The following is a 14,498-nucleotide window of genomic DNA, read 5'->3' on the forward strand; positions in this document are numbered from 1 at the left end:
CTCATGTTATCTAAGGAGATACACGAGTATAAACGATTCTAGCCTACATGATGCCTGTCTTACTCGTTCATAACGGGATCGCTCATTACATCATGAACAGGTATTAAAATATATCCGACGACTTGATATATTGTCGATTTCTAATGATTCTATTTTAACTACTCACAATTGCCTTAAAATATTATGACTCATTACATTTCACTCTAGAAACATTAAAATGTTTATATTTGTTTTGATATGGCTTTAATTTATCTACGCTTATGTTAAATGTTAAGCAAATTTAATAATTTTAAAGTTTAAATACAGCACGATGGTAACCCATTCACCGATGTCTATCAATAACTATTCCTTTTCACGGATCCAGCTCCAAAGACTCCGCTAACATCGTGACAACGTTGTCCCGATAACGGAGATGCCGGGACCTTGCTAGATTAAACCGAACAGCGCTTCACGTGCCATCCTTTGCAGGCTGTCGTAAGATTATTTCTCTTTAAAGGTAAATATTTCAAGAGAACGGAATGAAAGTATAAATTTACTTGGATTTTTTTTGTATTTCAATGACGGAGATGATATTATAATAAATACATTATTGTTAATTAACCATTCGTACATTTTAATAAAACATAAAAAAGTACAATAGAAAGATGTTATTTGCTCTTCAAAGTTAAAGTGTATGTTACTGATAAAATCTAGATTTAATACCATCGAATCTTCAGTTTTCCCAACAATGATACGAATGCCTTTTTGATATTTTCTATTGCTTTCAAATGTCACTAGGACCCGAGTCGTCGTGTTAAACAGAAAGCGATGAGAAAGGTCTTCCTATCTGAGATGACATTTGCTGTGTTTCATTGCATCAAAAACATTATTGCTATAACAAAAATTACAGTACGTTTGCAACTTATGACTCAACATATCAACAATTTTGTTATTCATATAAACATCATATTTTATCTATCATGGCAAGTTTATTTCTGTAATTTGACATATTGTAACATTTAGCTTGACAATCGTACTTTAGAGGACTGTGCTTTGATGTTATCACGTATTATGTAAGGGACCGCAGATACGAGTCCGACTCAAAAGATTTAATGAGCATCATACAAAGCCGATACGATTATAAAGTATTCAGTATTTATGTCTCCGTATTAACCATTCGTTTATATTACGCTGCCTTATTCAGCTGAGGTAAATGATGATAATTGCGCTCAGTCCTACTTTAGTACAGGCAATTGTAACTAGAAGATCGAGGTCATCGAACAAATGACAAATTGCTTCATCTTTGTCAATTACAGGTGTAAATTAATTCGTGATCGGTAATTACTTTTCAATCAATCGGTGTTATATTTGTCGGTGTTCAAAGGGCAGTTCGAACGAACGCAACACGTGTTTCGATAAAAAGTGAGCGGACGCGTTGCGATCAGGTTTTCGGTTGATATGTCTTTTTTTATCTCTACCAGTCTTAACTTCGTTTATGCAATCTGAACTGAACGCTGTTACAAATTGCGTTTAATTATAAAATATAGTTCACGTAATTGTATTTGTTAAGTCCGATTTTATTGTAACTCGCTTATGTTCATTATTATCGGTGTTGAGGGATACTGTTAAAACATTAGTGAAGTATATTTTACTATTTATCTACGTTTTATGCGTATCTAGCAGATGATATAACATAAGGTTAAAAACAAATCACCATACTATAGGGTTTCTTCAAATTATATAAATAAAAAATGTTTTTAAAACCAAATCAAAAATATAAATATAAATAACGAAACCCCTTCAAGTTATATTAAATAAATAGTTTAATACGCTCACATGAACAATTTCATAACACATTAAAAATATAATTGTGATCACTTTAAACCATCTAATGATCACACCATGCATTTTAAAATTACATGTCTCGCTAAGTGCTATTGATTTTTAAGATCTAGATAATCCTGTAACGATAAAAATAAGCAGGGTGTCAGTTTATATAGTTCAGGATGATATTATCACTAGGTCCGCTAACACGCAACCTTAATGATATTTTATTATAGACTAAGACGAACGATTGCGCTAATAAAATCGTGGGATAGTAATCGTGTGTTGTCAATACGTTGACGCGACCAGTATTACTTCAAGTTGTAAAATATAATACAAGGTAATTACCAGCAAATCGAAAGTCTATAGACACATAGATTTGATAGGTTTGATGATTGATTATAGAAACTAATAATCTTACTTATCTTACTGCAATAATCATGTTATGATCACTAAGACTATTTTATTTGTAACTTAGTACTTTTATTATATATATGTGTGTATAGTTTGACTAGCTCGTTGGTGTTGTCTCTAGATAAGAGGTCGTAGAATGCAAGGTCCTGGGTTGAAAACCGATCAATAACTAGATCTTATATTTAGAACGAATCTTTTTTCCTCTTAATACATTTTCAACTGTTTTTTAAACCACTCAATTTTAGAATGGACCCAGCCATATAAAAAATAAACGTGTCAAAGAAACTTGTTAACTGTACAAAATAATAGCTTTGAACTAGCAATATATATTTTTTTGCCACAGAGTTCACACATGCAATATTAATAAATAATATCAGAACCAGTGTCTATGATAAATATATCAAGAATGTGATATATATAAATCTAGTAATACGTCTTTAAATTAACTTAATCGTTTTGAAATGTATCTTAATTATACATCGGTGTATTGCCTAGAAGTCGTAAGTCCTCAAGTTTCCTATTATCACATTATTGATAATAATGATAATTATTAGCTAGAGTGCTGTGTTTTTCTGTGTTTCACTCTATAATTTAAATAGTTCGATGACATTGGAATGCCCGTTTACACTTTATTTATTTGATATTATAACACGTGTAAACACAAGCCCTTGCTATGATATTATGACAGTATGCTAATGTATAGTGGCGTGCACAAGTTTTTTAATTTGTTATACAGAAGAAACAAAATACAAGCAGTTATACGAGTCTAAAGTACAGTTGCGTGCATAAATTTTTGTTTTAAATTTTATTTATTTACGAAAAATCTACTTACAAACTACTTACAACTTTTGTTGTTGTCCAAATAGATCTTTACTTTAACAATACATTTTATGAATGACAAAAACATTACTTATGTTCATATATATACAATTTGGTCTTTATGAATTGAATGAATAATTGATAATTGATTCGTACATGTATATGTCTGATCATTATTATTCGAAATAAAAAGAAAAGTAAAAAATTAATAACGTGCTTATAAACAGCCATTTATAAAATATCATTGAACAATTAAATTGTAAAATTAACAATAACTTATAATTTTCAAAGTAAAACTTTAAAGATTTCAATAATTCATTGCGTAGATCTGGAAAACAAAACGTTTTAAATGCTTCAATGTTATCAAAGAAAGATTTAGCTTCATTCTGAAATTTGTCATCTTGTCCCATTGTAAAGATTAGCAAGTTTTCATGTGTCAAGATTTACATCCTAGTTTATGCAATTCAACGATAAGTTTGTTCTACTTGCTGTGGTCTAACAACCTGCTAATATTTGTTCAGTTTATTTTGGATCTTGTCACACCCATCCACCCACGCGTTAACGAAAGTTGAATACGAGTTTTGAGTGCATTAATATGTTTTCTTTTTTAACATGTATTGTCAATAACAGTTTATTTAAAATAATCAGCTCCATATACTGATTACGTAATCGCTTGTTCTATTTCTCGGTAATTGAACATTCGTTTTGTGAATAATATCTGTGTTTCTTCTTTTTTTTTATTGATTTCAAAAATGAAAGGCTAAGAAATAAGAGTTGAGACAGAAATGGTTGATAATGAATTTTTGAGGTATGACTATTTTTATAAAACGACTAGCTGCTCGTCTCGACTTCTCTCGGCTATATTACAAATATATGATTTTTGCGAAACTTAACCGCTTACTCAGAACATTCCTATTTAATTTTCCCCTGTTTTTGCAACATATTTTAATGATACTCCGATCCCATTGGTCGTAGCGTGATAGTCTATATATTGATATCTTGGATATCCTACATTGAAATATTTTTTCAAATCGGGTCAGAAGTACCTGAGATTAGCGTTTTCAACCAAACAAACAAACAGACTCTTCAGATTTTATGTTTTATATTATATTTAATGTTGGTATAGATTTTGATTATTATTTTTGTATTGGGTTTCCATAAATCTCCAGGGTGGTCCCATTTCCATTTCACTAGTGTCGGACTTCCAATGTATTTATTTCGTGATGGATTTTATTAAATAGCTACGTCTGTATTATATTATCTGTAAAGGTATTTAACCTGTTCTCCGCGACTCCATCCGCGTCTTTTTTATATAGGTAGATCCTATATTTTTCCGTAAATGCAGTAATATGTATGTCTATGTCCTTATCCAGTGGTCGAAGTACTAATTAGTACAAGACTATGATTTTGTTAGGTTACTTTCGCATCAATAATAGCCTGACTAGTTTTTCCCGACTCCAGATTTGCTGTATTTTCCAGCTTCCAGAAGTTTCACTCTGGTATAATAATCTCACGCATCCATAGTAATAACGGTAGATTAAATGTCTGCTATATGGGCAAAAGTATTCAAAACATAAAAGAAAAATCAATTCAGTAACAAGACCAGACCTACTAAAAGACCTACCTACGCTCAAATTTATCAGTTGACATTTATACCTTATGCAAATGACATTTATCCCCTATATTCTATATTTGGTCCGTGTTTTGCCACCTGCGGCCTGCATTTTATAACCATAAAAAGTAGTTCATTTACTTTTATTTAAGGCATATCTAAAATATTTACAATTCATCAATGTAATAAGTGCCTTTTATTTGTAGTTTACTGAATTTAAATGAATATATAATAAATAATAACTTTTAAATTTCAATAATGTCTCCCTATATTTGGAAAACAACATTTTAAATGTTTAAATGATATCAAAGGAAGATTTGGCTTCATTCTGAAATTGCTCATTGTAAAGATTAGCAGGTTCTTCATGGATAGATTTAAATCCTAGTTTATGCAGTTCCACAGTGGTCAATACCTAGTACTAGATAACTGCACAGAATACTTTTAATATTCACGTGATATATAATACAATATAAATGGTCTATTACACCACCAATGAAACTAAAAATAATAATATACAGACAAGGAAGTCGTACAAGAGACGGCCTCACCGTAAGATTTTATTATTCAATCATAACTTTATGTATATTTTTAATGTCTCATAATAAAGAACAGATGAAACCCTAGAGGATCGAGTTTTAATTTGAGAACACAGGAAGTGGACCATCTTCTTTAAATTTTTATACTATCATACTTCAATGAAAATGTAAAATTTGGTACATCGGTAGGTGAGTCACAACCATTCTAATAATTTGTATTGGTTTGTCTTTTAATAATTAGTCAGCCAGTATAATTAGAGACACAAGAGATAACGTCTTAGATTCCATGGCTTGCACCAAATTGACACTGATTTTTATTGCATTTGAGTGAAAGAGCTTCATAACAGATGTTCCATTAACATATTAGCCTTTTTGAATGAAATAAAAAAAAATAATAGTTGTACACAACCAAGAACATACACTTGTCTAGATTCCGATATAAGATTTGTCGAATAGGACGCTGACCTGAAATCACTTGGTTTTATAATGTTGTTTTCATCAGTACATTATGTGTGTCACTAATAAGAATGACAATTAAAATGGCATCCGATGGCTTCTATTTGTATATCTAATAAACATAATGTGAAGAACAATGCGTTGTGTTCAAACAAATATTTAATTGGTAGCTAATTACTGAGCTGGCTCTATTGTTTTCGACGATTCTTTCTCACAATTGCCATTGTGGCTAAACAATGTTGGGAGATGACCTCAGGACGTGACGCAACGCCTTTTTATCCGCCCAAGAAAGCATTTTGATCTTAGTGCTGTACGGGATTTTTAATTTGAAGGTGATCTTCTCTTTAGTGCATTTAGGTTTATCAGAATTGTACTTAGTGATTCTTAATTATGTTTGATTCAAAGTGTTTTTATCTGGACGATAGTTTTTTCATGTTAGTGTCTACGGATATTAGTTGAATATGATAAATTGTTTTGTGAATTTAGGTATATTAGAATTATACTATTCGTAAGCTATACGTAATCTATTTTATATTTTTTAAAGGTCTGTGCTGTTAATATTCTTGTAGCAAATACGTAACTAGTTTAGAATTGATAATTTTGATCATGATAAAATAAAGCTTTCGTTTTTCGATAATCATTTTGTGAATATTGGGATTATGTAAAAGAAATATTGATAATTATTTAACTTATATCTATTTAAACCTTATTGCTCAGCAAACTTATTTTTAATCATTTGGAATATGGGATAAAAGCGGCGAAAAGCGGGATATTGGATTTTCCTTTGATGCAATGAGATAATTGTGATCATCTTCTAACAAAATTATAATTTCTTTTTTTTTTGCAGATGGAACACTGGAACGGATAGTGTAAGGAATGCGAACAAGGGGGAACTACAATTTTTGCGTGAGTAAAATTTTACAATTATAACTTTCTTATTACTCGAGTATTTCATAATTAAAATATTTTGTGCTGAATTAAAATTAAATACACGGTTGTAATTGTTGTAGTACGCAAAATAAACGTAAGAATTTCGGTTTGATTGTATGTTAATTAGTTAGCATACTTTTTTATACACTTTTACTATTTTTATTTACAAGAGCTGATTTGATACAAAGGAACACGTGAATTCAAACGGTGATCGTAGTTTCGAATTAGGACCTATATGATAATTCATCTCGTGCTCGACGTTCGTAAAACATCTTGAGACATACAAGTATGTGACGCATGAATACCTTGTCTTGTCAAATTGGCTCTAAAATTGCTTTCTTCTTTTAAGCAGAAGAGGCCTTTCCTCCTGACATAAGAAATTTACTGCATGCGCTTTATAAAAGTTAGCAATGTATCTATAGATATTTATAGCAGTTATTTTGCTTTGTGTCAACAATTGACTAGCTTACGTTTAACAGTGGCTGCCAAACATTGAATTATCAAATATTTAAATTTTATTGCATTTTATTTCTTTGTGTGTTGTATGTTTAATTTAAAAAAAAAAACATACTCGGTAAAGCTTGATATAACCAAAACTTACAATATGTAATTTAAATTGCATTCAGTGAATTTTAATTTCTATATTTAGTAAGCGAAGTCATTAAAGGCTAAAGTTATTAGTTAGGAATTGTATCTCTTTATATTTCTTGTCCGTCGCCTACCCATTTAGTTATAAGTTTAAAAGTAAATACATCCTATTAGCTGGAATAATCATAAAGTATACGACCACGTCTAATTCCGTCTAGTTATCTTGGATGACATTTTTGTTAAACTACTTGATTACTACTGTTTTTGCACTAGCTGTAACTTACTTTAGTGATATAGTGGTTTAATGAGACGAGGTGAATTTTGCAATCGTAAATATTATGAAGTTACCGATAGTACCTTACTTTATACTTTACTTTATATTTTACTTTTATATAGGTTTATAAATAGCAATGGCAATCCACATTAATGAACGCGTAAGTTTACTGTTTACTTTGTTTTGGTAAGTGTTTATAATTCCATAGTTTCTGTTGTATGAACACTAACCGCCAAAACTATTGCTATGTCTTTCTAATGCATAACGTTAAAAAGGGAGGTAATTATTTTTTTGTTCTATCTAATTAGTTTCGTTTATATATTGCTTTTTAAATTTGTTCGTCAGAAAAAAAATTGTTTCTATATGGTTTTAATTATGTATATTTACCCCCACTAGTGACACCGTGGGTTATTTTGTCGCCTTTCAGTTCTTGTCGGTTTTGCGATTGCACACGGAAAAAAATTGATAAAAATTTTGCAGCTATTCCATGCACGCATGGTAATATACTAAGGACTTTTTTAATATTCTTTTGTAATAAATAAATTCACAAAATACATAATTCTAAATTAAAAAAAGGTATGTATGTAATATTATAATATTTATAACTTTCTATATAATAATAAGATCTTATTTAATGTGGATATTTGTAAAATTTTGACAACAACATCGCCGCCTAAGACTGGTTTAGTTTTAAACAAGCAGTAAATGATGCAAAAAACTCGTACTACCTGTCACAACCTGTTTTAAAATATAATTTCTCTAGTCGAGAAATAAATTGATTATCAAATGAGATAGAATTATTAAATTAGGTGTGTTACAACAGCCTTTATGGATATCTCTGCATGTGATCGATGTACGCAAATAGATTGAAGCGTATGTATCAGTTAAAGCAATTTCCCCTTATTTTTACTTATTTTGTAATAAATTAAATATCCATACATTATATCTATAATAATTTGCATTAAAGATATCACAACGTGACCACGGCCGGACATTTTGTTTAAAAGTGACGTTATTGACTGTAACTGTGATTTAAAGTCTTTATAAAAGATCTATAGGTACGTACGTTTTTTTCAAAGTTAAATTAATTAACTTGAAATTATTAAATTAATATTTTATTACCTATCAGATTTGTAAAAATATACATATAGTTATTTTTTGTGAACATTCATGTATTATTTTTTATGAATTAAATAAAAGTGTTTAAATGTAATATACGAGTATGTTAAATATACCTATTTACTACATGGATTTATTTATTTTAATTTTGCACGTCCAATGGACAATCCATTGAGTTAGCTTCGATTTTGTAACGCTTTCAATTTGAATGATAGTATATTTATTGAATTATAAATTTCTAAAAATTCACAATCGTGTTCAGAGGTAAGTTTTTCAGATATACACGAACTTTCCAGATGTTTAACTATTCCATATATTGTCTTTATGATAATGTAATGTTGCACAATTTGCGCTAATAATTAATTAATTAAAAAAAAGAATGCTTTACAACCGAGAGAGGAGCCGAGATAGCCCAGTGGTTAGAATGCTTGGATCTTAACCGATGATTTCGGGTTCAAACCTTGGCAAGTACCTACCATGGAATTTTCATGTGCTTAATTTGTGTTTATAATTCATCTTGTGCTCGGCGGTGAACGAAAACGTCGTGTGGAAACCTGCATGTGTTTAATTTCAACGAAATTGTGCCACATGTGTATTCCACAAACCCGCGTTGGAGCAGCGTGGTGCAATATGCTCCAAACCATCTTCTCAAAGGGAGAGGAGGCCTTGGCCCAGCAGTGGGAAATTTACGACCATGTGACTTTATGCGATATATATATCTATAAACGATTTTTCTACAACAAGGAAATACTTTTACCTACATCTGTGGTCAGTTCCTGTAACAGTATATAAATTTCACAAAACTGTATACAATTACTTGTTAAGTAAATTAACACTGACGAAGAAGTAGTTCATGGAAGTGCTATAAATTGCAATCGGTTACAATATTCATTACTATTCATTTAGGTATCTATCTTATTTATAGAGTTCCATATGGTATTATTTATTTTTTCTAAAAAAAGTAAATAGCTTGATAAATTAAAATATTAACGTAATGAAACAAATGAATTAGTTCATCAAGTAAATAACGTTTATTCATTTGTTTTTTACTAATTACTCGATTATATTATAGCGCATGCTATCTATAATAATAAATTTTAAAAGCAAGATTCGTTGTAATCATCAAAAATATTTTGTCATAAAATAAAATAAGCTTAAAAACGTTCTTATATATCGATGATACCAATTAAATATCGACATAATAAATTGTACTTTTATATTTAACTAGTTTTCGCCTGCGGCTTCGCTTGCATTTTATTGGTTGGTCGTTTGTTAAGCATAAAAACGTATCCTATATCATACTTTTTAGTTCAATCTTGTTTCATAACGAATTTCATTAAATACAATTTTTTGGGTTTGTCCGTGAAAAAGCAACAGACAGGCCGACAGATAGACACGAGCATTAATAATATTAGTATAGTTTACACAAACATTCAATAGAGCGTTGTAACAGAGTTTTAATCCGAGCTATATAACCACGATTCTATTGACCAGTTGCTCCACATAAGCGAAATATCACTTTTGTACCGAGATAACTTCTCGTTAAGTGGCTCAACATGCAGTTTACCGGCTAAAATAAAATAGAACCAAGAGCTGTTCGCCGTATAAGTACAATAAAAAAAAAAAAAAAATCCTATGACGTACAGACGTGTTATAACAGGGCCGATAATTTATAGTGTAATAAATTATAATTTGCGTTTTAAATGAACAGCGATCACTATTCTCAAATGAGTTGAAATAATAGCCGTTTGAAATTTTCCTTTAATATTTTAGTATCGGTTGTTTAAACTCGTAACGTAAACCTTTTAAAGGGATTGTTTCTTTACAGAGACATGTTTTTACGTAGGTTAATGCAAATGGTTATGTGTTTTGATAATAGCAACGTATATGCTTACGATCGTCGATATGTAATGAGAAATAAATGTACGTATATGGGATCGTTTACGTCTCATTTTATATGAACTGATCGCCAATTAATCCCCGTAGACTTGATCGGATTGAGTTTCACCGAGTATTCTCTTGTTGTTCATTATATAATTAGCTTTGACAAGAAAGGTAATGTTCATATTATAATTTACTCACCTTTGTCCATTTAATGATTTCTTTATTTTGTATGCTAAATTAGTTTTTCAACGATAAATCATAATAAATCGTGACAATTTCTTTGTTATCAAATTAATTCAGTCACTTATAAGTTATAATGGTATGTTATATATACCTATGAATTTTATTTTAAGAAATTAATAAAAAAAATACTGATGAGTGAGGGCAATACTTTTCTGTTTTTTAAAGAGGATTTTTTTCTAACTAGAAAATTTAACCCCCTCATTTCTACAGTTTCACTATTGTTAAAAAGATTTATAAATTATAAAAAAAATAATTAAATATATATGATTAACCGATTTTTTTATCTATCTACGTTTGACACATGCAGACATAATTTTAAATGAAGACGGAGCCGCAAGGAACTTGTAAGCATGTTTAGTTAGTCGTTAGTCATTATGTTTTTCGCCTTTGTAACATTACTAATGTCATGTACGATTAACCTTCTTAAAAAATGTGTCATCTGCCGACACTCATACACCAGCTGTTATTCACACACTTCATTATGCATAGTTCATTTTAATTTTTTATAATTTTCTAAAAAAAAAATTAAACTCCGTGCTAGGTCCCTATGAGTAGGTACTCATCATATTTCTACGAAAAAACAGATGTTTGAAGGGTGAGTAAACCAGTGTAACTGCAGACATAACATCTTAGTTCCCATGGTCGACAGCGCGATGGTAGTATAAGAAATAGTGATGAGCGCTTACCACAAGGTGGCCTAGTTGCTAGTCCGCCTAACTATATGTTATTATAAAAAATACTTCGGGTCAGACCTTGACTGAAGGTTGAACGTCAAACAGCCAGCTAGTTCCGACTATGATCTTTCTTATTGTAAACCTTCGTTGGTGCGAAGCGTCTTTGTTTTTATGTTACAACATATTTAGTATTACCAATTATAATTCCAATATATTATTTGCGGGTTAAAAAAACATTCCTAAAATAACCATGTAAATAGATATTTATAAATAATCTTATAAATGAATTTTAAAATAGTTTACCTTTCTTTATTTAAGGAATACCAACGTTACGTTTTAAAATGACATTATAAATGATGATGTCCTAACCGATTTTGACCACGTCTGCCAATCTCAAGGGAGACCAGCCAGACCGGTCTCATATTCTTATAGGACGGCAAATCCGACACGACCGGAAACAGTTCAGGCGCAGGGCCTTAATGTGCTTTCCGTGGCAAGTGAGTGTACACACCTTAAACTACCAGACTCGGGACTGTTACTGAGAATATTTTGTCAGAAAAACTGAGTATTGTTTTTTGCCTTGATCTAAAGTTTGAGCCCAGGAGGGGGTTGGTCTTATCTAGATCAACTACTAGATCAACGAGGCAGTCATGCTAATAATTATCAATTACCAATCAAATTATAGTTTTGTTTCGTTTTTAAATTAGAATAATATTTATTTGTTATATGTAGAATTGTATGTATTTCATTAATAAAATTCAATTAACAATGTGATTGGTAGCGCGAGAGAAATATCTGATGATAGCGTTTAAAAAAATTGAGATTCCATTATTAATAATAAAAAACACTTCTAGATTTATATTTGTAAGATTAGATCAATAAACATTATGTAAGATACTATTTCGTAATAAATATTATTAAAAGCATTTTAATTATTTGATATCGCAAATGTATTTCGATTTGTTAAATTGGGTTAATTACGTATTTTATTACGATAGCTGTGAACACGTCGCAGCTATTTCATATAATATCAGCGTTAATGATTGCCATTAAAGTACAGACTAAGGTGTTACTCCTTGATAAGGTTATACCGTTTCATGTCAATTGATTTTAAGCATGCAACCGCGTCTATACGAGAAATGTATAACGGAATCTTTAAAAAGTAGTAATAGCGACAAGTTATTGCAAATGTTCGCTAATTTTTATAGTCCAATAAGATAAGACGAGGGGTGTCAAACAAGAGTTGAAGAGAGAATAAAGTTGCTTACTCTGTATCAAAATAACAGATTGAAATGATTCAACAAAGTTTGATAATTATTAAATGATAATTATATTTATTTAAATTATAATAATGACAAAAATAAGTGTATATAATGTTTAATAAAACCGTATAAAATAGAAAGATGGAGAACCAAAAAGAAAGTCACGTGCTAGTGTTCTCGTGCAATTCTATACTCCTATGTAGTACTTCTAGTAATGAAATAATGGTCTTCTTATACTCGTAAGTTCAATTATTACCTAGTAAGTAAAAAGTAGTAACAGCTCGTAAATGTTCCGCTGCTCGGTTAAGGCCTCGTCTCCCTCTGAGGACAAGGTTTAAGGCTTATTCCATGACTCCAATACGGGTTCGTGGATACACATGTGGAATAATTTCGTTGAAATTAGACATAAGCAAGTTTTCTCACGACGTTATCCTTCACCGCTGAGATTAAATATTAAAACAAATGAAAATTCAGTTGTGCTTGCCTAGGTTTGAACCCGCAATGTAACAACTCACAACAAATCTCTCTCTCTCTCTCTCTCTCTTTCTCTCTGGCCATTATTACCTGACTAATTTGAATATGTAGTCATAAAAGATTTCTTTTTTCGTTTAAGTCCCCATTCTTTGACAAATACTTGTAAGTTTTTACCAATATGTCAATAAACACCGAAAACCGTGCCAGATTCTTTTAAAAATAAACATCTAGTCATCTCGAAGTTCAATATTTGTTAAAGAAAAACATTTCAATCCATTCTTCTACTCACGAACTTCAAACTTGACTCCTTTCGTACACAGAACTTAAATAAATATGTATACCAGTACCACTGAATTTTATTTAGACGTTTGTACCAGTTCACATTTAAAATGTAAAGTTCAATAAATTACGAGGTATGATTGCAGCATTGTTGAATTTGCTTCGAGTTAAAGGTTTTAAAATAGCAAGTTCATAAATAACGACAGTTAAACTTACTATTAAATAAGACATTCTATTATATTTGTCGGAAAACATTATATTATTTATAAGCATTGCTAGAAATCCATTTCAAATGACAAAGCATGGTTACAGCGAAAATCATAGCTATTTTTTATAATATCATGAGAACTTTGCAAAAAAATATGTATAAAAAGAATTCGTATTGGTTACCGTTACGAATATCGATTCAAATATCTGTTCATATAAAAACTGTTATAGATAAATGCGTCTCACCTGTCGTTTAAACGGGCTTCGCAACGGGTGGTAGGATATATCTCGTATTTAATTTTTATTATGCTTTTAGTTATAATCTAAGCGATTTGTTACTAAAGTAACTTACATACATAATTATTGTAGCTTTAATGAGGCAGTTTATTAGACAACGGCGCTGTAGTTGCGGTGTAATTATTATATTTTGCATGAACGTCCAACTGACACGTAAACCTTCCAACCTCACCTATGAAGGACGTTGAAGTGATAGGCGACCACCACTGCGATATGATATATATATACTACTGCGATATACCTTGACATTGATGTTTTTTTTTTTATAAACAGGGAAGAACGTGCTCCTTCTGATGGTATGTGGTAGTTGAGTCCAAACGCGAGGACACGTGGAGGGTACATGTGAGACAGCCAACTTTTACGATCTGGTACGATTTACCGCCATCGGAGCAATTTCGCGCCAATATAATCCGACTTCGTCAAACACTCATGCACTACATCTGTACACGTGAAGTACACGTTTGAACGAACAGTCAGACTGCTGGACGGTCGTGTGGAGGCGGCATTAGAATCTAAACATTTTAAATGCAATACGCAAATGGCGCGGGTTTACTGCGAGGTGTCGTAAAGTTTTATATTCTAATATCTATTAGAATAAAAATTAATATTTGTATTTTTGTTTCCCAT

The 14,498-nt window shown here is 30.8% G+C and overlaps 1 protein-coding gene across 3 annotated transcripts in view; it reads left to right on the forward strand.

The window, feature by feature from the left end:
* Nucleotides 1-14,498, forward strand: part of LOC125067140 (cadherin-99C) — a 132,942-nt gene that overhangs the window by 74,544 nt on the left and 43,900 nt on the right. For all 3 annotated transcript variants that reach the window (XM_047675513.1, XM_047675515.1, XM_047675514.1), the window contains one exon: nucleotides 6,488-6,546. The gene's annotated coding sequence lies outside the window, so the exon portion shown is untranslated. The remainder of the gene's footprint in view (nucleotides 1-6,487; nucleotides 6,547-14,498) is intronic.

The sequence above is a fragment of the Vanessa atalanta genome, chromosome 11, assembly GCF_905147765.1.
Source record: "Vanessa atalanta chromosome 11, ilVanAtal1.2, whole genome shotgun sequence".
NCBI lineage: Eukaryota > Metazoa > Arthropoda > Insecta > Lepidoptera > Nymphalidae > Vanessa > Vanessa atalanta.